The 27798-nt window shown below is 41.5% G+C and overlaps 1 pseudogene; it reads left to right on the forward strand.

The window, feature by feature from the left end:
* The first annotated feature begins 7984 nt into the window (after positions 1 to 7984).
* Positions 7985 to 27798, forward strand: part of LOC115784908 (ral GTPase-activating protein subunit beta-like) — a 44942-nt pseudogene continuing 25128 nt past the window's right edge.

The following is a 27798-nucleotide window of genomic DNA, read 5'->3' on the forward strand; positions in this document are numbered from 1 at the left end:
TATTGATTTTTAAAAATTTTTTTTATGTATTAATTAATGTGAATGCTGAAAGTTGACTACATGACATCATCACTCACTGAAGAACATGAGCCACTCTAAAGGCCCTCCATAGAAAACCATTGGTATTTCTGAAATTTCATCAAACTTAAACTGTCACTCTTTAAAAACCATAAAGATATCAACAAACTGAGTGGTATCTGAATATCTTCAAGGTCTTGGGACCCGTTTAAAGTTTGAAATTTTTTTTCTAGCTTAAAATATGCCGAACTAGTTAAAGTGCCAAAGTAAAGTGGCTTTGAAGAGGATTTCAAAATTTCCCTATTCATTTCAAATGGCAAAAATAAAACTCATAAAAAAGTTAAATATTTTAAAAAGCATAAAAGTTGCAAAAAAGAAAAGTAATAGATTAGATTAGATTAGATTAGATTCAACTCATTGTCATTGTGTGCACAAGGCATACAGTGAAATATTCGGTCCAGATCACTCATCCAGAGACGAGCATCTGTGGTCATGCAGCCAGAGACCGGCGCTACTGTAGCATAATTCTAGCATAATATATACATATATATATATATATATATATATATATATATATGTTCTAGCATAGCATAATTCTCCAGAAAAATATGTTTCTGTAGCAACAAAGCCTGTAGAAGGAGTTAAAGACTGAAAGACGTGCAGAAGGATAACAGCAATGTGAATGCTTTACAGCTTTAAAACCATCATCTTAATAAGAACATTACAGTGACAGTAACGGTTTCTCTGGATGCTTTAAGACAGGGGTCTCAAACTTGCAGGCCGCGAGTTTGAGACCCCTGCTTTAAGATTTCTGAGTAGATTCTTTGCTGTTGTGTATTTTGAATGCAGCTTGCAGCACCATCTGTAGGTCAGAAGTCGTGCTCCGTGGTGACATCGACAGCTACGTCGTCATAGTCTTCGCTGAATTCCCGAGTTTCCTCATCATGCAGGGCTATCTCCATGCAGACAATCAGCGGGCGTCCTGCAGATGAGTGAAGACAGACTTAACACGACCACTTTAACCAGCTGCTCACTCCCTCAAAACCACCACCCAGCACCAACTACTCTCTCCTCAAAGTCCAGTCCTAGTCGAGAACTAACTTTAGCTTTAACTAGCCCAGTATGGCACATACTGATTCTGTCGGTGCTGTGAATGTTAGCCTGGGGTTTGTTCAGGGCTCCTGTGGGTGGAGCCCAGGGTGGTGTTCGAGCTGGTGCTTTGGATCGGGTCACTAATGAAGCCGTCATGTTGTGTAACTTTGAGCATCCACAATGCCACGGCTCTTCTATCAGATTGAACAGGTGATTCTGTGCATTCAGTTTTTATATCCAGTGAACTTAAAGTTACAGATCCACCCATGTGCACACCCACTTCAACAAAACTGCTTAGATTTGACCCAAGATGGCTGCTGAGTTGTGAGGCTTGCTTCTAGAAGAATGTGCTTAGCTCCATTCATTGAGGATGATCTGATGAGCATTTTCTCTGCCTTCAGATCTTTGGTTACTGAAAGATATATCTGAGAGCCGGTTTTTAGAAGTGGTTCCTAAACAAGAGCACCTGGTCTGGAGACTCCTACCTCAACCACTGTAGCCCCAATAGCTGACAGAAAAAAACAGGTTCTGCTACCAAAGGTCAGAGAGTGAATCGTACCTGCTTTCAGTCTGCTCGGAATTGACACCATGAGGATAGTGGAGATGGCGTATGGAAAGAAGACCACTAACTGGAAGATCGGCCGGACTGGAGGATGAGGAGGCACGTAGACTAGGACTGAATGAGACAGACAGACAGACAGACCAAATGTATTTGTGTTCTTGTTGCAGTTTCACTGATTGTTTTCACTTCCATCAACTCACCTGCAGAAAGAGTCAGTGCAGTCAGCAGCAGCACACACACACCTGCAGCAGGAGGACAGAGGTCACTGAAGGTCAGAAGTCACTGAAGGCTATTTTTACCATTTTTTTGCCTTTACTGGACTGAAAGCATGATTTGTCTTTTTTAAAAACAAACAACATTAGCCCCCCCCCAGGGCTAATGTGGCCACATGCAGTGCTGCTCAGTTGAGCCCCAGTGTGGGCTGCCCACACTAAGCAGAGAGGGCTCCACAGTGGGACCCACTGTAGACCTGCAGGGTGCCCACAGTATGGTCACAGGGCTGCCCTGATGGGGTTCCACCTTTCCACTTTCTCCCTCATATCTCAGGTCCCTGGCATCATATTTTATTATTCTCTTAAATTCAACTCACAGATCAAATCAGTTGTTAAGGGAAACTTTTTTCAGTTAAGACTTTTAGTTCAAGTTAAACCATTTATTTCTACCAGCGACCTTGAGAAGGTCATTCATGCTTTAGTCTCATCCAGGGGCAGGGGGAGCAAACATCACAATTGCAGCTGGTTCAAAATACTGCAGCTAGACTCCTAACAGGAAATGTGATCATCACCTATTCATAAATCATCGGGTTTCCTGTGACACACAGAATTGGTTTGAAAATGTTGTTGCTCACATGTAAGAGCTGTCATGGGTTTGCTCCAAGTTATTTAGATCCTTTACAATTTACGTCCCACCCTGCTCACTTAAGTCTGTTGATCAGCAGCTTTTAGGAATTTCAGAGTCCCAATTGGGCCCTCTCCGTTTCAACTCCAAATCTCTGGAATCATCTCCTTCAGATCACGTCTTCAGATCTACCTCAGGCTTCAAATCCCAGCTGGAAATCTCTTCTCAGGTTGCGTCTGGTCTTAACATATAGTGTCCCCAGTGCATCTCTTTGATTATTAGTTTTTTATTTCTTTGTCACTTTTATTATTTATGTCTCTATTTGCATCTTTTATTCTTATTATTTTTAAATAGTTATTTTAAGAAAATTATTATTGTTTCTATAGTTTTTCTTGCTGTGCAGCAATTTGGTCAGCCTCCGCTGTGTTCAGATCTGCTGTATAAATAAACGGATATTTGAATGCCAAGCTCAGTCAATTGGAGACCTGGCCCCACACCATTGAAAATACTCCTATAACTAGCAGGACCCCAGCAGTGTTAATTTTGACAGCAAATTTTGATTTAGTTTTAGTCATAATTTAGTCATTTGAATAGTTTTAGTTTTAGTCTAGTTTTAGGGGACGAAATTATCGTAAGAATAAAATATAAAGTTATTGTCTCGTTATTGTCATGAAAAAAAAGGGTCACTTATCCCCGGTTAGCTGTCCCCGCGCATGATTGCATGATTGCATGATTGTATTCCAGGAGCCAGAGCAGGCGACACAGAGGGAAATGCTGGCAAAGAATAAGAATCATAATGCATGTCGGCAGTAATAACACCCGTTTGCACCAATCAGAGGTCACTAAAGTTAATATTGAATCAGTGTGTAACAAAAACAATGTTGGACTCTGTAGTTTTCTCTCATCCACAATCAGACCAGGAGTGACATGTTTAGCTGCGTGTTCTTGAGTCGCTGTCTGTGTGGTGTTCTCACTCTGCTTTTATCTGTGATCATTTTCTCACATTTCTTCCTCTTTCTAGTGAACTCTGCTGCCACTCCCCTTACATCACATTCAACCTACGCAGAGCAGCAGCTGGCTAAACACAAGCTTACAGAAAATCTGTGAAGCCAAAAGCCTGCAGAGGCAAACACAAGACAGGTACCATGAAGTCTGCTCCTTACACCTTACACTCGTGTGTGTGCACTGTGACGTTGTTGAACAACTGCATGTAGACTGGAAGAACGCATGCAGCTCACATCTGTTGCTGAGGTGTTTCTATAGTATTTGACCCTAGAGTTTGACTTTCGGTGTAAATGTTTTCTGAGGTCACATGTTGGCTAAAATTAGCCATAAATCATCTCATAATTGTTGCATTTTAAATCATTTTAAAATATAAGAAGTTGGATTTGTTCAGAAAACTGTCCTCAGTGTTTCCCTTTTAAGGGCACACAGAAAGTCATTTACACAGTGATTTTATTGGCAGTGATAATAAATGGGCTTAAATATGCAACCAAAAGCAGATCATTTATAACGTTAAAGTCATGTTTCTGAATAATTAGCATAGATTAGCATTTGTTTGACTCACCGAGGAGCAGAGACACAGATGGACTCTTCATGATGTCTGGATGACAAATGAATATTAGTTTGAGTGACGCCTGCAGCTTCACCACTTCCTTTTTAACACCTATGTAAATCCACATAGTACAGAAATACAAAGATTGCCATATTGTGCTGCTAGGTTGCTATAAGTAGCAAGTAAGACAGAAGCTGAACAGTAAATTTCTAGAATAGTGTGTTCAGTGTGTTAGCTTTACAATAATAAGTGAGATATGACACAAAGACTGCAAAATAAACTGAAAAGATAAAAAAGAAAGAAAAGAGGAAGCCCAAACTGAATGAAAGTAGCTGAAGTGGGTGCTAAGCTATAGTGGTTTGACCAGTTCAACCACAGCATGAGAGGCTCACACCAGGCAAACTGCCCTCTGAACACCCCAAATCAGGAAACTTGTTGTTCAGTCCCATGCATAACTTCCATGTGTAGAGAGTCCCCCCACCCTCTGATCTGCTGATGTGAAGCCAGAAGCTTCAGTCTGATTAACTTTGAACCAAAATGTAAAAAAAGAAAATCTGCAAAATTAAAGCAACCCTCTCCCGGTCACACCTGAAAAACTCATTCATGCTTTTATTTATTTTTTTTAAGGTAGATAACTGTGCCTCCTCCCTTTCTGTTAGAAACCAGAGTTACTCTATTTCAACAACCGGTTCAGAAAGGAGCAGCTCAGCGTCTTACTGGTTTACTGAATCACATCCCCAGCAAACATGCCCGTGGGCCCCACACTGCAGGGCGCACAACAGGGCTCAGATGTGTCCACTGGTACATCACCAGAATGTTACTCCAAAAAAAAAAAAAAAAAAAAAAAAAGTTTCTTTTAGCCACTCCCTTATTCACAAGGGGTCATCACATAGTGGATTTGATGCTCCTCCTGACACAACCAGCAAGGGATTTCTGTCTCCTTCCACCCTCAGGGAGCTTTTGCTTATGTGGCAAAGTTCTAACCACTGCACTATATGGAGCTTCAATGGAGCAGGGTAATAAAACATGTTCTATGGTTTCATCTTCTTCACAATACTCATTTTTCCCAGTATGGTGTTTCCTTTTATAAATAATTTCCCAGCAAACATGCCCGTGTGGGCCCACAGTGGGTAGCTGTGGAAGAACTGTGGGGCTGCATGGGTGGGGCAAATCCACACTTATTCCACGCGGGTTAGGGTTAGACTTCAAAGAGCATCAGCTTCCACAGATACCTGATTTTCATGCTGCTCTAATCAGTCACTGTGGCTCAGCTTTAGCCGCTCTAAGGGCTAATGTGAGAGCCATACATTTACACCGATTTGAGAATCTTTGGTTACAAACATGGAGCATAGTTCCTGAGAGGGTTTCAGTGAATGTGACCGTGTGGTTTGTTAGTTTCGAGGAGATTCCAAGGTGGATTTAATTTTTAAAATCTTCACAGCCTCAGCATACAACAGCAGCATATTCTCAAAGTTTCCTGGAGGTTCTCCTAATGCTAGCTTCATATAAACTTTAAAAAAGCGCTACATAAAACAGGATATTCCCATTTTATGGGTTTCCAGCCCCATCACATGGAAAATGTAAAACAGTGATAAAAAATAAAATCACTGTAATAAGTTGTGCAAGTGACCAACAAGAGTGCGGAGTCAGTGAAGCTAGCAGTAGCGCTCAGAGGTATTTAGAGCTTTGCACACTACAAACTGCATTCACCCTCTAGCTGTTTCCATGTGTGTGCAGTTAATGGATGCATCGTTACTTTGGGGGTTTAGAACACCTCAACATGGGGAATGGGGATCAAAGCTTCCAGCTATGAAACAGCACTCTGCTACCAGAGAAAGAGCAGCCCAGCTGGAAGCAGTGACAGGAGTCGATGTAAAAATCTTGGTGCTTAAGTCTGGACTCAAGCACCTTGAACCTACTGTTTGTTGTGATTTGGCATGATATAAATAAAATTGAATTGAATTGAAAGTCTGACTGAAATGCTTTGGCATGACCTCAAACAGGCTGTTTATGCTTAAACCCTCCATTCTGCAAAGAAAAGTGGGCCAAAATTCCTCCCCAGCAACGTGAAAGACTCTGCCACTTATCACCAATTGTAAATGGTGTTGAGTAATAATCAATGTGAAGCTCATGATGCAAACTGATTTATGATGGGTTACATAATAAATATATAATTTAAATTTTAAAATGGCTCAATTTTTAAATGTGATGTAATGCACAGTAAATTCTTGTGTTACAGTTTGTTTATCATTGTTATCGTTGTGGCTTCACCTGAGCTGTCCCTCTGATATATTCATTCATTTCCTCCTGATTACTCCCAAATGAAAATCTCAGCATCTTCAACTCTACAATTCCCGTCCTTTTGTTAGTGCCACCACCTCCAAACCATTCATCATGGCAGGTTTCACTTTCCTTTCCCTCTCGCTGCTATCCTTATGTTAAAAATCACCCCGACACTTGTTTCCACCGACTCCACCTGCCTGCATCATCTTCTTCCAACCCGGTCTGTCTTTTGCACTGTTGCTTTGGTTGGCTGACCCCCAGGCAGTTATTTATTGCCACATCACTGCCTGTCCTTGTTGAATGTTTCCACTCCCCATCAAAGCAGAATCATTGTTTACTTCCTGTTTTAGTCAGGTCTGTTCGTGTTGAGTTTAGAGTCACAAAAATGTAAGAAAAAACTTGCTATGTCTGTTTCTCTTGGTGTTTTGGAGCCAGAGCACCATTAAATAAAGATTAGTGATGCTACGTAAGGAAAGGTAACCATCATCTTACTGTACCACTTTGTGATGTTGCTAGAGCCACAGCTTGGACAGTCATCAATCAGTTTTCTATTCTGTATTTTTTCACCCTCTGATTTTAGAAGGAAAGAAAAAACATATCAGTTGTTCTTGGGGCTTGGTACCCAATCCTGGAGAGTGGGGATGATGATCTCTCTTTAAAGGTCAAATGAACAGAATATTAAGGGCCCAGAACTATGATTTGACTCTCTGTAAAATTGGTTTAACTTTTTGGGGATAAATTAAAGTCACCTTTTTCAAAAACTGTCTGTGTCTTTATTCCTAACAAGCTAGATCCCTCCTAGTGATGTACACGATCCTCCCTCCTGCAGAGGAGTTTATGGTGAAAAACACAGTTTTTCCTTCTAAACCATTGTGGACGTGTGTTTTGTTTTATTTATTTTTTCCCTGCCGTAAATTGTGTACTCCCTATGAGTTAGGAGTGATGTGTTACTTCAGTTTAGTGTCAGCATTAACGTTGGTTTGTACCAGACTGTTGAGGTTTGGAGGGAGCTCATTCTGAAAACAAAGCCTTGAAACTGCGCCTCAGCTGATCCTGAATCTGGTCTTCCTCTTGATATGCTCTCCTTTTTTCACTTCTCTTTCCCATCACCCTCCATTCATTTGTGGCTGTTGGCTGCACCACCACGAATCTCTTTGTGTGAATGGGTTCCTCCTGTTGAAAGGGATTTTGTCCGACTCATTGACACCAAGTGATTCTCATAGGGGATTGTTGGGGAGAGATTAATAGGAGAAAAGCTAAGAATAAAAGGACAGAGCACAAGAAGAAAAACACAATGGGTCACCAACTGCTGCACCTGCTGAAAAACAAACAGCACCTGCAAAAAAAAGATAAACAAGCCAACACACAGTTTTGCTGTGTGTGTTTTTGTGTGTGTGCGTGTATGTGTGTGTGTGTGTGTGTGTGTGTGTGTGTGTGTGTGTGTGTGTGTGTGTGTGTGTGTGTGTGTCAGCTGAAGGTGACTTCATGTAACCACTGATTAAATACTGAGGTTAATGTGTCAGAAACAATGATTTCATTTCATGTCTGAGACACAGTAACAACACTGAACTCTCGCTGTACAGCAGAACGTGATATTTCTCTGTCTCGTTATCCAGTTGAGCTCTGATTTGCCAGCCATGGACCGATCGCTGTCAGGTGGACGGAGTCAAGTGAGCGTACTCAGCTGTTTTCCGCCTTCTGTGAGCAGAGATATCACTGTTGCTGTGGTGAAACCCCTGGGACAAGGCTTGGGAAACCCTGGCACCCGCAGCCTGCTCTGCACAGACAGACAGGTGTGTGCGTGACCTCTAACTAAAGCCAAATAAACTCAGGTGTAAACCTGTAAGGGTGGGGGTGGGCAACACAGCAGGAAGTGATGAATGTCTTGAAGCCCAGAGGGATTTACTATGAAGCAAGTTGGACACAGACAGGCTTTCTGACAAAACCTTATTTCCAAGAATGTTAAGTATTAATAAACAGAGAATGCAGCATTTTGCAAATCATTTAAAGATTAACTGAAAGAATACAAAGACAACAGTTTAGACTCTCCTTTGTTGTATTTTTTATTTAATAATTCACCAAATGTTTTTAATGGATGACAGATCTGGACTGCAAGCAGGCCAGTTTGACACTCCGATTCTGTTTTCTGTTTGGCATGGTCTTGATGAAATAAGCAAGGCCTTCCTTTAAACAGATGCCATCTAGATGTCAGCATATAAACCTGTATATATATATCTGTCAGTTTTTATGGGGTCCTCACAGTGTGCAAGTTAGCCATGCTATATCTGAGCCCATGCAATCATTAACAATGACTACAGAGTAAAGTCTGTTTCTAATAATGCACCACCTGAAAGTTCAAGTCTTGATCTTTGGCCTCGTCCTCTGCATACAGAGATTTCTAATGTGTGCTGGGCTTGATGGAAAGGAGCAAATTTACATTGAGAAACATTATCATTAAATTGTTCTGTTTGCCAACACAGAGTGGAGAAACTCTCCTTATCATCACCTCAGAAAGCTTCTGGAGTAATAATAATAATAATAATAATAATAATAATAATAATAATAATAATAATAATAATAATAATAATAATAATAATAATAATATGAAATCTGAATGTGCAGGTAAAGTGGACGATGGAGGTCTTGTCTTACGGCCTCACTCTCCCATTAGATGGAGACACCGTCAAAATCTGTGTGGACATCTACACTGATTGGCTAATGGCCCTGGTTTCCCCAAGATACTCCACCCCTCCACCAATCAGCAGAGATCCCAACCTGTATGTCCAGAAGATCCTCCGACACCTATCCAGCCTGTTCTTACCCAGGTAGATGATCTTATTTAGACCTGATCTCAGACCTGATTATTTTACTGATCCCATACAGGGATCTATTAAGAACCATTGAGCTTTGAATACCTGGTGAGTTTTTTTTTTTTTTCAGCTTTTCTTTGAGTCCAGTTAAATCACATAATACACTGCTCAAAAAAATGCTGCTGATGGGTTAAGGACCTTCTACGGCCCTGTCCAGGGTCCTGACATCTGGAGTCTTATGTTCTGCCTTTTGCCATATTGGGGCACCCAGGAGCTTTTTTGACTAAACTTTAGGGGCAACAGGCTACCAATGCAGTCAGTGGATATGGGAACTAAGACATCCTGTGCTGTGTGCTGTTGTGGAAAAATAAGTTGAGCCCTGAAACCAGACTGAATTTATGATGATTTATTGAAAGTAAGAATATAACCTTTGGAAAAGGATCAATACCGCACAAACAGTCTTTGCATCAGCATTGACCAAAGAGCAAAATAACCACAGTTCCTTCATAATCTTTGTGTTGATACAGTCTTGTTCTGTTAGCTGTGGGGAATTCAGTTTCCCACCACCATGTAACTTCAGCATGATACTAAGTGCGTCACGGCCTTGGACACAACCTAGAAAGAAATTTGTTTTCTACTTTGCACACTTGGTCTTTGTACTAGAAAATTACAATTACATACCAAAGAAGTACACAGAGGTTAATTGAGTTAAAAACAAATTTTCCATTACAGGGTGGACCCTGGATTACAGTTGACTGTCTCCATTTCATATGTTCCTCTGCTGCTGTCTTGTTTATCATATTTCTTCACAGTTATTAAAATGTGTTTGGAGGGTAGGCACCTTTTGTTTGCCATGAGGATTGCAGTGAGGCATTTATTCAGACATTGCTAGTTGTATTCATTTGTTCAGTTGGGCTGCTGTTTTGAACCATTTTAGTATTGTTACCGTAGATTATTTGTAGAAACGTCTGAGACTTTGGTCATGCTGAACCTGCAGTCTTTCTCCTGCTGTTTATGAGATATTTACACCAGACGCCTCAGTGGGAATAATAATAAAAAAAACTGACTTGTCATGAGAATTGTTAAGAAATGGATCAGCTGTATTCAATGGACGTGGTTTTTCTTCTTTTTTTTTTTTTCTTTACAGTGGGAATTATCCTGGCTGTGTAGTGTGTGGGTCACAGGTTGCAGCATCAGCATTATGAACGAGCTTTGGGGGTCCAGGCCTGTCCAGTCTAATCACTGTGCCCCTTCAGCTGAATTCTACTGATATACTTCAACTATAAGTCACACAAATTCATACAATTTGGCAATGAAAAACTTAAAGAGCCATGTCATCGGTAAGTTATTGCAGTGCAAGCATGACTGAGGAGGACACTGAGGGGAGGGTCGATGCAGGTCAGAGTTTGGGAAGTTCCCCTCAGGCCTGTTTGAAAATAATAAGAAGTTATTTCAGTTTGTGCAGCTACTTTTAAAGCTTGAAAATCACAAAACAAATGGAAATATGTTGAGGATATTCAACGCTCACAGTCAGCAGTCCTGGCGTGTGGTGAGTTCTTCAATCCACGCCTGTCATCTTTGTCTCCTGCTGTGCCTCTGTGATGGAAGCTGGATATTGTTGCACTGTTAGAACTGTCTACATAGAGGCTTTTTGGTTTTTAATGCCAAAGGGACTTGAGCCATATGCTGAAAATTTACAGCTGTTTTATTTTTCTCCTTGAATCCATGGGTGGGTTTTACTTGGATAATTTAGTGAATTGGCGCCTGGGCTGTGCGCTCTCTGCTGATGCAGTATGAGTCAGTGGAGCTCACCCAGCAGTCTTTCGAATAAGCCGATATTTAATGACATTTTGTATCTTGATGTTGAATGTATATTATTATTTTATTTGAATAAAAATAGGAAAGCTAATGGTTATAATGCCTCAAAATTAAAACTAAAAAGTTCACTAGCTTCTGTAGTTTATAGTACAAATACCAAAGCAACCACATCGTAACACCTACTGGTGTCATGATGATTTTAGCAATTTGTGACAAATAATATAGTTATTATTTTTTTATTAATTTGTTACAAATAATATAGTTGTTATTTTATTATTTTGTTTTCCTGAGTGGGCCATCCAGGTATTTTGGATTTTTTGTGAGTCATTATTTAATTTTGTTATTCCCTCTTATTTTGAAAGTTCAGTCATTCACCAGGTAGACCTGGTCTGCCTCATCCTGTTTCCACACCGGCAGGCTGACCAGATCCCTGCTGTGGCAGATTTCTCTGAGTCTGAGAGAATTCAGGTTCTCCATGTGTTCTATGTATTTCAGTCATTTCAGGCTTTCATTCTTGCTGGACCTCCACAGGTGCCCTGAGAACAGCAGATGAAGAGATTATCCACATTTTTCCAGTCCATATATCAGGCCATTTGTTACACATGGAAATATTATTTTTAATAATATGAACTTAAGTTACCGCACAGATTGCCCCATGCACAAAACTTTAAGTGAACTGTTGTAGTACATATTTTAATTCATCATGTCTAGACATGTTGCAATACTGGAAATTTCTTCTACATTATAATAATATGATACAATAATACATATAATATTCACATTGTTCCTCCTCAGAACAAAGCTGGATCTTGTGTAGCCTTGTATACAGATTGTGAGTAGATAATCATCATGTCAGAGACTCTGTTCAGCTGATGGCTAATGCAGTTTTCTAATCAGTCAATCACATGGCACCAACTCAGAGCATTTAGGCATGTAGACATGATCATTTTCAAACTGAGCATCAGAATGTGGAAGAAATGTGATTTGTTACTTTAAACACGGCATGGTTGCTGGTGCCAGACAGACTGATGTACTGGGATTTCTCTGCACAGTTTCTGGGGTTTACACAGACAGGTCCAACTGTCTGGATGAAAATGCCTTGTTGATGCCACAGATCAGAGAATGGCCTAACTGTTCTGAGCTGTTGGGAAACCAGCAGTAACTCAAATAACTACCCATTACAATCAAGGTACGCTGAAGAGCGTTTCTGAATGCACAACATTCTTGAAGCAGATGAGCTGCAGCATCAGAAGATCACACTGGGTGTCACTCCTGTCAGCTAAGAACAGAAAACAGAGGCTACAGTTCACACATGCTCACCAACAGTAGAACAAAGGAATGTTTTGCCTGGTCTGATGAGTCTGATGAGTGGACGGTAGGGTCACAATTTGGCATGTACAACATGAAAGTGGGAATCTATCCTGCTTGTATTGAAGGTTCAGGCTGTACCAGCTGAATGTTGTTTAAATGTTGAAATTGTGTGAGCCAAAATCTTTGAGAAATGTTTCCAGCATGTTGTTGAATCTATGCCACAAAGCACTGAGGCGGTTCTGAAGGCTAAAGCCAGTATTAGCAAGGTGTACCTAATAAAGTGGCTGCTGAGTTCAAGCACACAGATATGATAAAATGACAGACAACTTTCTACCTGCTGGGTCTCACAGCTAATGTTCTGTCTGTTCTGTGTGTGCATTGTTGCAGAGATGGGAGCTTTGGGCAGCCTGCCTCCCTCTGTCACATCAGATGAACTGGCTAATCCCTAATGCTTTTGCTTTATCATAAGTGCTGTGTTTCAACTCCATCCATCCATCCAACCATTCACTTCCACTTATCCTGTTCAGGGTCGCGAGGGGGCTGGAGCCTATCCCAGCTGACATAGGGCGAGCGGCAGGGTACACCCTGGACAGGTCGGCAGCCTGTCACAGGGTCAACACAGAGACATAGACAAGCATTCACACTCACATTAACACCTATGGCCAATTTAGAGTGACCAATTAACCTAAACCCAGGAACTGCATGTCTTTGGAGTGTGGGAGGAAACCAGAGAGAAGATGTGACTGATTATCCCTCAATATCAGATCTTTCTCCTCCCATATAAACATTACAGCCAGTAGATGTGTACTGACCAGATGTGGATCTACAGAACTGGGACTTTTGCACAGAAACCAAGTCCATATCATCATCTTATAATATACTATTATGTGTCTACAGAGAATGGAGTGAAATAAAAGACATGGCTCTATCCTCACTGAATAATTTGAAGCTATTTCTTTCCATCAGTCAGTAACGCTGTTTATCACATTTCTGCTACAATTAATTTGAAACAAGTGAGACGTGCTTACACTTCAATGGATGCTGCATAAAAATGTTAAACTGCAGAAGAGGTTAAGTTGACAGGAATAGTGGAACACCACATCAAGCAAAACACATCAAAAGGTAAGTCTTTGAATATATGAGATGATTAAAGAAAATAGGAATATTGTCCACTGACTGCACTTCTTTGACACTAGCTAACAGAAAACATCCCTTACTGTGATTATTGTTGATGTTTTCATTAATCTTTAATTGTCATGGTGCTGGGCCGTATGCCCAGCATTTTGTGTTTTGTTCTGTTTTCACTGGGTTTTGTTATTTTCTAGTTTTGTTTTGATCTTCCTTATTCATCGTAGTTCTGGCCTTATCAGTTGTGGTTTTCTAGTTCCCTTTGTTCCTGTCTCCCCTGTGTCTGTTTTTCTGTATTTTTCCCTGTTCCTTGGTCCATGTTTAGTTTTCCTCTGTGCCAGCCCCCTGTGTTAAGTCTGCGTGTACCTTGTTTGGTGTTTCCTGTTTTATTTTGACAGTCTTACGTTCCCTGTGTGTTGTGTGGAGTTTTGCTTCCTGTGTTTCATTAGTATGATTTTGTCCACCTGTTCTCCCCAGCTGTTTCCTGTTCTCCCTTGTCATTCCCAGTGTATTTCTTGTCTGCGTTTACCTCTGTTCCAGGTCGCGTCCTCCCTCATGGAGGTGTGGTTTTGGTCCAGTCTGCCATCTTGACCATTTCTTCAGTTATATTAAGTTACCTAGTTTGTGTGTATTTTTGTAAATAAATCTTCACCTACATTCAGTCCTGTTTTGGAGTTCTGCTTTTGGGTCCACCCTACTTGCCACACCACCCAACCGTGACATTAATAAGATTAATGTTTTTTTTAATTTATTTTAAAAGAGACCCCCCCCCCCCCCCCCCCCCACAAAAAAAATAGTTTGATCTTACATTAAACATTTTTCTTGCATCATTGTTGAATACAACACTTTTAAAGGGATTTGACTTCTTTATTTAATTACTTAAAGTTTTAGTTAAATCCTCTAAAACTAACTGATGTAGCTGGTACGTTCACCTCGTTCCCACATAATACTAGTCTGTAGTTTAGTTCTGTGTGACGTACAAGATGTCAGTCCCATTCTAAGAGGATCAAAACATCCTATGAATGTGTGCCACAGGATCCCAGACAGACTTTTTATTATTCTACACAAGCAGTACAGAGCCCCCCCCCTCTGTCACTAAGATGGACATCAGGAAAGAGACTGAACACAATGTGGAGTGGATGGAGAGGGAAGCGTGTCTCTCCAACCTCGAGGATATTTGACTCAGCCTGTTGGGGCAATCACCAAATCCTCCACCTCCACCTTCTTCCCCTGCTGGGCCTCCTCAGCCAGCAGCAGTCAGTCTGCCTGGAGGATTTGGTGGCTGGACCCTCCTGGGAGCAGGTCCTCCAGTAATTGAGCAGCAAGTTCCCCCAATGGCTGCTCCCTCCACCACGGTGCCAGCTCACCTAAGCAGTCAGCCAAGGACAGTTAGCCAGGGACAGGTAAGACATGCAGAGGTAGTGACAGGTGTGATTAGAGTTTTATTGATACTTAAAAGTGTTTGATGCTTCAGGCCCGGGGTTACCAGTATTTTACTGGTGTATAACTGTGGTGTGATGCTTTGCTGATCATTAAATGTAATCACTGCCGGTGAGTCATAATTCAAAAGGAATAATTGAGGAGAGCAAAGTGAAGCTTTCAAGAACAATAAAAACTATGGATGAATGTAGTTTTATGCAGATGTTCTCCTCCCACTGATCTCTGTACTTTGTGTTGTTCATGCAATCTTCTCTGAATCTGGTGAGGATTAGATCACCAAGGGTTCAGTCTCTCTGCACAGGCTGTTTGTTTCTGTGGTGTTCATCATGTGGTCTTTGAAATGCTGTACTTAGTGTCAGTATTATGGAATTTGAACCTTCTCCTTCCCTCCACAGAACCTGCTGAATCAGTGGCCTGCAAACGGCGTCCTCACAGCAGCCGCTGTTCCTCCTGCTGCTCCTTCAAACCCAGTAAGCTCCTGTTCTCACACTGTGCTCTTCCACATATTACTGACCTCTGTGAGCCTCAGCACAGACATTCAGGCACATTATGGTTATTCACCTGCATATTTCAATCCTCCAGATGTGTTTTCATCTCACAGATGTCACATGTTCAGTTTCAGTGTTGAAGTCTTAAAGAGAGGATAAATTCTGCCACCTTGTGGATAAATGATACTATTGCAGCTTGTCTCATCACCTGTTCTGTGCTTTGTGTTTCCAGTGTAACAGTGTCCTCCAGATTCCTGATTCCATGACCCAGTACCTGCGTCCTGTCGGAGTACTGTAAGTAAAACACACGCGTGAACACAGCTGCTGAACATCTGTATCTTCATTATCTCATATCTGTCTCTCTGTATCTGTGTAGGAATGGTGTGTTGGTGTGCAACTTTGCCACTTCTGCTCCTCCAATCAACACACCCTCTCCAAAGTAAGTTTGTTCTGCTGCTTTTAGACTTTTTTTTGAGTTTGACTGTCATTTATCTGCACATGCCTGGATGAATTATTGTAATCAGCCTCCTTTAATGGAGCTTAGATTCAGCTTTTCAGCTTTACTTGTGTTTTTAAAATACTTTCCTCATAGTTGTACACAGTGGTAACTTGTGCTCTTACTCTGTGTTTTACTCCTGTAGAAAGAGGAAGCATCATGATCATCAGGATGATGAGGACCGGGTCTACGTGAAGAAGCCACCCAATGTCTTCATGCTGTTTTTGAAGGAGCAGAGGCCAAAGGTCAAGGCTGAACTGACCAACAGCGGGAGTGCAGCAGTGAATGCAGTCGTTGGAGAGAGGGTAAGTGTGTAACTCTGCATAGATTTAAGCATCTGTTCATGTTTGATGCTCATGTTTGTGCATGTGTACCAGCTGCCCTGTAGTTATGTGTAGTAGCAGTGTGGATGCTGACAGTGTGTTCTTCTGTCCACAGTGGAAGTCGCTGTCAAAGGCCGAACAGGCAAAATATTATGAGCAGGCAGAGGAGGAAAGGCTGCTCCACACCCAACAACATCCACAGTGGTCCAGCAAAGACAACTACGTAAGTCCAAAGTGAAAGCATACAAGTCACACATGTCCACATCACTGCATGAAGCACTGTCACTGTCACTGTCACTGCACAGTCTGAATCAGCTCATTGCTCACAAGTCTAATGTGTTTGTTTTCAGGGCAAAAAGAGGAGGAGAATCCGAAGGTCCGCCTGCAGCACAGGTAAGAGAAGATTTCTGGAAACCACAGTGATTTTTTTTTCATGTGAAATGTGATGAAAACCAGTCAAAAATGGAATCTCACTGGATCAGATCAAAGACAGTAAATTCTGTGCATAACTAAACTTTACTACCAGAACCGCCTGATGTCCAGAAGACCTGAAATCACTGTGACTTTCATATCAGATGTCAATTTATTCAATATTTCCATTAAATGCTTCTTACTGCAGGTTTAGGAATCAAAAGTTTGTCTTGGAGGTGTATTTAAAAGTCTCAGAAGACTCACTGCATTTTTGTTTGTGTTGCAGCATCTGCACCGACACCTGTGCAGGAGGCTCAACAGGCCAGTGTGCCTGTGTGTGGCACGCTCCACTTGCCGCAGGAAACCAGAACCTCCCTGCTTCTCTGGCTTCCTCCCCACCACAGCAGCTCAGGAGCTCTTCCTTCATCACTGAGACTCCTGCAATGGGTTTGAGCTCAGCCCCTTCATCTACATCATCGGCTGCCTTTGCTGAACCCATTGAACCCCAAAGTGAGGCAAACTTACTCAGCAAGACAGGAGTAGAACTATTGTCTGTCAGTGAAGACCTTGATGCCTGCCTTCCTGCCATGCAGCCTCTGGAGCCTTTCTTTCTTCCCTCTGACTGCTACACTGAGCCTGACATCAGCTCCAAAAGTCTTGTGGATGCCTCTCTATCCACATTAGTGTCCTCTGAAGCTGCACCAGCTAAACCCGCAGCCACCTTGTTCAGCAACCCTGAAGAAGATCTGTTAGCATTTCTGAGCCAGACTGAAGTAGACTTTCTCTGCTCTGGACTTTAGTCACTTCTGGCTTTTGACTTTCTAAAGGAAAGTCAATTCAACTTCAGCTGAATGTTTTTACTTGTTAAGTTTCCTTTTTTTAGTTGTTAAGTTCCTTTCTTAGTTTTCCATATTTTAGTTGCTAAGTTTTCCATAATTTTAGTTGTTAAGTTTCTTTTTTAGTTGCTAAGTTTTCCATATTTTTAGTTATTAAATTTCCTTTTTTTTAGTTGTTAAGTTTTCTTTTCTCCTCCATGAATCGCCACCTTATCGTGGTGGAGGGGTTTGTGTGTCCCAGTGATCCCACGAGCTATGTTGTCTGGAGGCTTGTCCCCCTGGTAGGGTCTGCCATGGCAAATTGGTCCTGGGTGAGGGGCCAGACAAAGAGCGGTTCAGAAGACCCCCATCGAAATACCAACAGGGGAACTGTTTACCCTTCCAGGGAGAAGGTTACTGGGGCCCCACCCTGGAGCAAGGCCCGGTGAAGGAGCTGGAGGGAGAGCGCCTGGTGGTGGTCGGCATTAGCCCATGGTGCCCGGCCAGGTGCAGCCCAAAGAGATGACATGTAGGGCACCACTCGTAGGAGGTGTCGTAGGGGTTGGGTGCAGCGTGTTGGGCGGATTTTGTAATCGTATCACCAGATTTGCGGCCGCCTCTGCATCATGTGGAGCTCTGGGGTGGTGCCACTGGACTGGCAGACCGGGATGGTGGTCCCCTTCTTTAAGAAGGGAGACCGGAGGGTGTGCTCCAACTTTCGATGATCACAGTCCTCAGCCTCCCCGGTAAGGTCTATGCCAGGGTGTTGGAAAGGAGGGTCCATTGGTTAGTTGAACCTCGGCTCCAACAGGAACAATGCGGTTTTCGTCCTTGTTGTGGAACGCTGGATGAAGAGAAATTTGCATGTGTGCTTAGATTAGTGGTAGATTTAGAAATAAGGAAATGAAGTTCTCTGATTGTTATACATGTAAGTAGAATGTTTGCTCACATGCAAGATTTTAATAACAGGACATAAAGGGTAGAGGTGTGTGTCTGTTGTTTTTGTGCTCCTTTTGTTTATCACTTACTGTAAAGCAGAAACACAGGAAACAGGCAGCCAAATGGGGTTTGGGTAAACACAAGGCTGGAAGGTGACCAGAGGTCAAAAATGGAGATAACCCCCTAACAGCTGTATAACAGAAGAAAATACACCTACCCTTTTTATGACTTGTGTGACAGTAATAAAAGCTGGACGCAGGGAGAGAGAAGGCATCAGACTTCATGAACTGATGCGGGAATTGTATTAGTAGTCAGGGAGACGTAGCCTGGTCCGGAGCTCTGTATGTTGACCTCATTCTTTTGATGGAAAAATAAACGCAACTGGAAATGAATTGAGTGCCTCCTGCAGTTTTCATTAAACGAACACACGAATTTCATTTTAGAAATCCAACATGGACCAGCTCTTTATCCTCTCCAGGATATTCGAGTGTGCGTGGGAGTTTGCCCAACCAGTCTACATGTACTTTGTAGACTTGTAGAAGGCATTCGACTGTGAACAGTGTGAAGTGCCTGGCATGAGAGTCAGCCCCTCTAAGTCCGAGGCCATGGTCCTCAGCTGGGGAAAGGGTGGAGTGCCCCAGGTGGAGGAGTTTAAGTATCTTGGGGTTTTGCTCACGAGTAGGCTGCTGCTCCCATGACCCAGCCCTGGATAAGCAGAAGAAAATGGATGGATGGATGGATGGATGGATGGATGGATGGAAAAACATAGGAGTAGGTGTCAGTTTGTGGAAGCCGCCATATTGGACATCACTGTTCAAACTAATGTGGCTAAAGACCAGTCACATATGTTGTACACCTTATAAGTTACTTTTAATTTAAAGCTCACAAATAACTCTTTCTTTTGATATATGACCATTTAACCTTTGTACATGTATATTTTCATCATCTCTTTCTCATCATGTTTCTCCTCCTCCTCTTCATCTTCCACCTCCACAACCGCTCTCTCCTCCCTCATTTCCACCTTATCCTCTTCCTCCTCACCTCAAGTCACATATCCTGAGCTGAAGTCAGTGCTCTAATACATGAAAGCTTGCATAAACATGTATTTATTCCCAATATTGTTGCAATAACTTTTTGTCAGCAGGTCTCTCCTGTCTCTGGACAGCTGTCAATAATCCAGCTCAACAACAACAGCTGTTTATAAGCTAACATGCCAGCTGATGCTAGAAAAATCACACTTTCCCACTGATGAACAACATGATTATATTCTCACACTGTATGAGTTTATTAGCTCAGCGTTCACTGCTTAAATGTTCATGATAAGATTCATTCATCAGTGAATTGAGTGGTTTCTGGAGTGGACTCAAACATTTTGACCTAGGTGTAACTCTTACTGTTTTTCCTGCTCTGTTACAACATCTGACCTTTAGGGGTTCTCTGCCATTTTATTTATACAAATTTTCTCCTGTTTTGTGTCCAGCTTGGAAGCTTAGGCATTGTACACCTTATTTGGCTCTCTCAGCATAGTTTGCAGCCCCATATGTTGTTAAAAGCAGGGTGATCAACACTGACTACATTATCCATACTCCTGAACAGAGGTGCCAGAGACATCTGTTCATCAGCTGAAGCTGTTTCACTCCAGAGAAGATGCCCGGAAAGACCACCATCAAAAAGAGCAACTACCTCAGTTTCTGTGGCTTCATTCTCAGTAGAACAATAGATGGTTTAAAACTGCATGTTGACACCCAACAATGTGGTCTGCTGCCCAGTTCCATAATACTTGATCATTTTGATGCCTACATCTCTTACCTCGCAGACGGCCAAAAGGAGGGTGTGAATAAACTAGTAAAGTCACATGCACTCTTTTGGGAGATGTACCTTCTAGGACCACCATGTTGGAGGATGATATTGATGTGATGATCATCCTTTTAAACAACATGCATTTTCTTGTCCACTAAAATGAGAGATGGGGAGGAAAGAGGTAGAATTTCTCCTTGAAACTGTTTTAGCAGTCATAGCTCATGAAGCTGAAATGATGCCCCTTGTCTTTTAGCAGACTTCATTTCCTGTATAGATAGCAGAGGTGCAGTTCCCTACATTTGTTGAAGTGATACAGGCAGGTTCCTCTTACTCCCAGAGCTTCTGAAACTGTAGCTACTTCTGTTACACCTGATCACTTCCTGCAGTACACTGTGATGGCCTTTGACATGCGTAATGCAGCAGCCAAAAATTGCACTTAGATGATGTTGTGAACAGTAATGCAGCTGTCAGCCAGTTTCTTTGCACTCTTTACTGTTACACACTGATCAATGATGAATAATTTGTCATATTATAAGCAGTCACACTGATGGATAAATGTTTGCCGCAGTTGGATCATGAAGATGATGCAACTGTTTGAGTGAAGATGAGGCTGAAATGACTTTAAGACTCTAAAACTGAACAAAATGTATCTAAAGTGACATTTTAAATGCAGTCTGTGTTCTGACTACATGTTAAAATTTGTTCACAGATTGAGATTTAGTCATTAAATCATGTCAAATAAAATGTTGAGAGGTACGGTGTCTGAAATTCAGAGTCTGAGCCTCGACATTTTCCACTGAAAATCACCTAAACCAGAACCGGATCCACCCAAAGGTATCATAGGCTCCATAACTTATCAGTGAACTGTGTCCGATTGCACAGCAGGATGGATCCAAAACAGATAAGGATCACAAATTCAGACTGGAGCCGATCTGGATCAGTTTTGGATCCATTCATAGGAGCCTATTTTGTCCCGACTTATTTAAAATGTCTCATCCTTCCAAAACTATACTGAAATATCTCAAATCTATGATAGAGATAGTGTAGCTCCATCAAAGCTTTCACATTTATATTTTTATTTTTTCTGATAAAACTTTGTATTCATTCAAGACTTGGAACGCTGCCCTGCCTCAGTGTAACAAACTCAGTGTAATTTTTCCTCGGGTATTTACTCTCCTCTGGATATCTTCTAAAATCCTCTCCTTTTTACAAAATGCAGTGTTTACTCTGTTCTGACATTCTTTTAGTGGTAAACTAGAGATCTAAGACAGATAAAAGACATTTTATGAAAGGTTGACCTTATTTGACCTTGAAGAAGATTCAGAGGACCAAAGAAACTATATATAGCTCTATATAGGCCTATATAGCATTATTATTTTTGACCTTCAGATAACTCTGTTGACCTTGAAGGAGAGGTCATGTGACATGATATTTTAAATCTTTATATGACACTGTCTTTATGTGGAGAACAAACACCACACTTGTAAGAAACATAGTTTCTAAGTTATAAGGCTTCTCTCAATTTTTGACCAATAAGTCATTAAGTTGACCTTGAAGACCTAAGCAAAATTTTAATGGATTGTTAACATAACCCCACTCTACAACGTTTTATCAGAATTCATTCAAAACCTTTCAAGCTATTGTGTTTACAGACAGAATGACACGCACACACAAACGCTCCCAAAAACATAACCTCCTTGGCGGAGGTAACAAAACCAGAGGCATTACACTACACCAACCCATCAGGACAGTCATACATGTTGATACTAAGTCCGTCTGTTTAATGTAAATTCATGCACTCTATGCTTTGCTGCAGCCTGGCAGTAACAGCTCAAGGAGAACAGGGTATTCCTCTAGTTAAACCAGTTCTGACAGAAGTGTGACATGTCCCAGCTGACCCTGAAGGCAGCAGCAGAAGGTGACTTCAAGCTTCAAGTTTTGTTTCAGAGTGACTGGATTGACGGTCGCTAACAATTTCATGCAACTCACTTAGTAGGACTCACCTGTGCAGGTATGACATTTCAGTTTATTATGCCACATGGAATCAATTTGAGAGCTGTTAGAAAAATGTTGGATTGTCTTGTAATCAGTATTTAGTTTCTCTATTTCTTTAAAACAATATGATCCAGTACATTTACTGCAGTGCTACATTTCAGTGCAAGCTGAACTTCTTTTATTAAACAAAAAAAATCAGATTCTAGTGTGAAAATGGCTTCCAACAACATCTCATTCTTCATTTCCCTTTATCTGCTTCATCTCCTTTTCTGTCTATATGCAGTCATTTAGAGAAGGATCGACAATGTGGAGAGAAAATTCAAAATGAGACAGACTCAAAATAATAAACAGCCACTTCAGCTTATATAAGATGAATTTATATATTGTATAACATGACAGAAAAGTAGTGAGTAGTGCATCATTTATGAAGAAACATCACTGTAAGTTTATCTGAGCAATTTAACTTGTAATACTGTAGATAATTTTACAGTTGTACTTTTACTTGGCAGCTGAAAACATTACAAGCTCACATATTAGAGATTCATGTCACAATTTAATTGTCAGTGTAAAAATGTCTTAAATGCCAATTTCACTGTGAAAGATTTGCAGGTTTGTGTGAACTTCAAATTGTAGAATAAACATGTGCACAAAATGCAAACAGGAGGATCACAGGTGCGAAAATCTGTTTACCTGTTCTCACAGGTGACAGTTTTAATGAAGCTGCAGTTAGACTTCAGCAGTTGTGCCAAGAAGCTGGTAAACAGTTAATGTTAAGAAATCATGTGTGTGTGTGTGTGTGTGTGTGTGTTGTGTGTGTGTTGTGTGTGTGTGTGTGTGTGTGTGTGTGTGTGTGTGTGTGTGTGTGTGTCAGCTGAAGGTGACTTCATGTAACCACTGATTAAATACTGAGGTTAATGTGTCAGAAACAATGATTTCATTTCATGTCTGAGACACAGTAACAACACTGAACTCTCGCTGTACAGCAGAACGTGATATTTCTCTGTCTCGTTATCCAGTTGAGCTCTGATTTGCCAGCCATGGACCGATCGCTGTCAGGTGGACGGAGTCAAGTGAGCGTACTCAGCTTTTTCCCCTTCTGTGAGCAGAGATATCACTGTTGCTGTGGTGAAACCCCTGGGACAAGGCTTGGGAAACCCTGGCACCCGCAGCCTGCTCTGCACAGACAGACAGGTGTGTGCGTGACCTCTAACTAAAGCCAAATAAACTCAGGTGTAAACCTGTAAGGGTGGGGGTGGGCAACACAGCAGGAAGTGATGAATGTCTTGAAGCCCAGAGGGATTTACTATGAAGCAAGTTGGACACAGACAGGCTTTCTGACAAAACCTTATTTCCAAGATGTTAAGTATTAATAAACAGAGAATGCAGCATTTTGCAAATCATTTAAAGATTAACTGAAAGAATACAAAACAGTTTAGACTCTCCTTTGTTGTATTTTTTATTTAATAATTCACCAAATGTTTTTAATGGATGACAGATCTGGACTGCAAGCAGGCCAGTTTGACACTCCGATTCTGTTTTCTGTTTGGCATGGTCTTGATGAAATAAGCAAGGCCTTCCTTTAAACAGATGCCATCTAGATGTCAGCATATAAACCTGTATATATATATCTGTCAGTTTTTATGGGGTCCTCACAGTGTGCAAGTTAGCCATGCTATATCTGAGCCCATGCAATCATTAACAATGACTACAGAGTAAAGTCTGTTTCTAATAATGCACCACCTGAAAGTTCAAGTCTTGATCTTTGGCCTCGTCCTCTGCATACAGAGATTTCTAATGTGTGCTGGGCTTGATGGAAAGGAGCAAATTTACATTTACATTTACAGGGTCAGCATTATTGTTAAATTGTTCTGTTTGCCAACACAGAGTGGAGAAACTCTCCTTATCATCACCTCAGAAAGCTTCTGGAGTAATAATAATAATAATAATATAATAATATAATAATAATAATAATAATAATAATATAATATGAAATCTGAATGTGCAGGTAAAGTGGACGATGGAGGTCTTGTCTTACGCCCTCACTCTTCCATTAGATGGAGACACCGTCAAAATCTGTGTGGACATCTACACTGATTGGCTAATGGCCCTGGTTTCCCCAAGATACTCCACCCCTCCACCAATCAGCAGAGATCCCAACCTGTATGTCCAGAAGATCCTCCGACACCTATCCAGCCTGTTCTTGCCCAGGTAGATGATCTTATTTAGACCTGATCTCAGACCTGATTATTTTACTGATCCCATACAGGATCTATTAAGAACCATTGAGCTTTGAATACCTGGCAATTTTTTTTTTTTTTTCAGCCTTTCTATGGCACATAGTTTGATTTAAATGTAATTATAAACCTACAGAGGACTGAATTCAAAGACCAGTGAAAAACTGCTGCAGCAGGCTAGTACATGTTGCAGAAATTTCACTGCAGCAGCTCAAAATGGTTGTTGGTAGTTTGTATGGCCCCCGCATGCTTGTATTCATGTCTGAGAGCATCGGGGCTCCTAATGAGACAATGGATGGTGTCCTGGGACCTCCTCCCAGATCTGAATCAGGGCAACACTGAGCTCCTGGATTTCAATCAGGTGAGCATGGGGGCCAGTCAGTGGTATCAATTCCTCCATCCTCCAGAAATTGCCGACATACTTTCTCCATATGAGGCCGGGCTTTGTTGTGCACCAGGAGGAACCCAGGACCCACTGCACCAGTGTAGGCTCTGACAATGGGTCCAAGGATTCCATCCTGATACCTCATGGTCATCAGGGTGCTGTTGCCTAAACTGTAGAGATGCAACCATGAAGGGATGCACAGACCTGTCCACCCCTCCATGGATATGCCGCCCCAGACCATCAATGACCCACTACCAAACTAGTCATGCTGTACGATGTCACAGGCAGCATAATGTTCTCCACCGCTTCTCCAGGGCTTCATGTCACCCTCATGAAGTCTGTTCCTGATTGTTTAGTCAGAGACATTCTCACCAGTGCCTGCTGAAGGTCATGTTGTAGCTCTGGCAGTGCTCATCCTGTTCCTCTTTGCACAAAGGAACAGATACCGGTCCTGTTGATGGGTTAAGGACCTTCTACAGCCCTGTCCAGGGTCCTGACATCTGGAGTCTGATGTTCTGCCTTTTGACATATTGGGGCACCCAGGAGCTTTTTGACTAAACTCTAGGGACAACAGGCTACCAATGCAGTCAGTGGATATGGGAACTAAGACATCCTGTGCTGTGTGCCTATCATTAAAAAAAGTTAATGAAAAGCTGAACTGTTTTGAGAAGATAGCAGATGGTTATTTCTGAGAATGAAATCCCTCCTTTGCTCTTCATATGGATTGTGTACCTGCATGCAACCAAAGACTGCTTGAACATTGGTCAAAGTCAGACTAGAAAAAACTGCAAACAGAACCAGAAACCGTCCTGTCCATAAATCTTGTCATATCCTACAGATTCTGTATATTAATGTGCAGTTGGTGCTAGCACAGAAGTCTGGGTCCTATACATAATCAGTCTGTGGGCCTCCTTCCTTTCTTGATCCATATTTCTCACCCATCTGATTTTTTTTAACAAATAACAAATTTTGAACATTGTGCAGTGGTGATTAAAGAAACCTGTAATGAACTTCATATGCCACATTTAATAAAACTCTATGATATGTCCATAAGTCTACACAGCCAGAAATCTCCTCACATTTCAACACTCATTTCTCAACAAACTGTCCTCTACAATTACTGCATGCTTACATTCGTTTTGCTTGAAATACAAGCTTAAGAGTGCATGACTTTCATTTAAGTATTTATGATTCACACATTATAAAATGCAGCCTTGGCTTTCTAACATTTACATTACTTTATATTAACTATGTTGCATAACAAAGAAAACTGTACTTCACTAGAGACATGTTTTATTTGCAGAAACAAACAACAAGAATCACCTTTCCTGACCTGCAGTGTAATGGTTCAACAGCAGATTATCAAGGCACAGAATAATTGTAACTAATTATCTTGATAACTGCAAAACTTTAAATAAGTGCACAAACTTATTTATCTTGGTTGAGTAGGATTACCAGCAGTATGTTAAAATGCATTAGATTAAGTCAGGTTAAGAGCTTCAGTCTTATAGTAGATATTTTCTGTTAAAGGTAGAGATGTTACACACAGCAGTCTAATGGGCTTGCTGATATACTGGGTGGTTTAGTGATACATTTGTGTGAGTATACACAGTTGTGTTGGTGTAGTCCTTGATAGTGTTTTATTAGAACTAGCAAAAGCAAAATAAATGTGTATATTGCCATATAAACGACAACCTCTGATCATTTTTAAAAAAAAGACTTTGTCCTCACTGGATTTTTATTGCCCCCCCCCCCCCAGGTCAGACCAGACAAATCCGGCCTACCTGTCTCTCTGTCAACAGGTGCTGGGTGCTGTTAAATCACTGGCCAGAGACAGTACCATGATGAGCAGAGACACCTGGGAGATTCTGCTGCACTTCTTGCTTCGCATCAACCATGCCATGCTAGCTCCACCCACTACTGCAGGTGACACAGTAATCCCACCCACTGCATATCTCCTTCCGTCTCCTGTCCATTTCTCCTTTCTTTCACCCACCCGTCTGTCATGTTTCTCATCCGTCTTTCTTCACTGGTCCTCGTGTCTCTGTAGGGAGGGTATCGGACCTGTTGATGGCAGTTCTCTTGGAGGTGTGGCTACTGTCTTGCTCTCGGTGTTTTCCGTCTTCCTCGCTATGGCAGACATGCAGACAGATGTTGAGCAGCTGGAGACATCAGCCTGCAGTGGTAGAACAATGGAGCAGAGTTGTTGCAGCTTTAACTTCTAGGTTCAAACACATCACAGACTGTGATTGAATTCTGTCTGGCAGCAGCCACAAAATACTTACAAGGAGGTGTTAATGAATTGTTGTTGTGTTGTGGTTGTTGTTGCTGAACTGTATTTTTTTTTTTTATCATTATTCTTGGTGCAATGTTGTTACTGCATTGTGTTGCATTATCGTAATGTGCTCAGGTTGCTGCAGCAGACCTTTGGTCCATCCTTCCCACACTTTAAAGTCCCGGATGAGGATGCTGCTCTGATCCCTGCTGACATGGATGACAAACGAATCCCTCAGACCTGGTTCAGGTTCCTGCACATGTTTAGGTAACAGCTGCTTCAGAAACACGGCCAGATGTTTGTAACTGGACGTGTGATTTGTGTGCTCTTTGACCCCCAGTAATCCGGTGGAGCTTAGTCGCACAGTGGCTGTTGGGCCATCTCAAGTTTCACAGGGGGAGCTGTTAAGAAGAGGAGACAGTCAGCTGCCAAACATCTTCTTTAAAGCCATGAGTGGAGTCAGTACTCTAGTTAATGCCTTCCTGGGTACGCTGATTTCTATCGTACTTCTGAACCCCTCACTTTCCTTTACTGGGCTTCTGCCTGCAGGCCCCATCCAGGGTCAAGTCATTTTACACTCCCTTGGCTGACTTCTTTTTCAGTGTAATACAAAGGGACACATAAATAGTGTTTTAGTGTTATTACATTAATTTGAAGCATAGAGATGTGTATTTAATGTATTATCACATATTTTTATTCTCAAAGATCTACCTACATGCCTGAAATTTGAATTTTTGTGGGCATTTTTTCTGTTTTAATTTTACTATTTCTCAAATTAGAGAT

Source organism: Archocentrus centrarchus, chromosome 1, assembly GCF_007364275.1.
Source record: "Archocentrus centrarchus isolate MPI-CPG fArcCen1 chromosome 1, fArcCen1, whole genome shotgun sequence".
Lineage (NCBI taxonomy): Eukaryota > Metazoa > Chordata > Actinopteri > Cichliformes > Cichlidae > Archocentrus > Archocentrus centrarchus.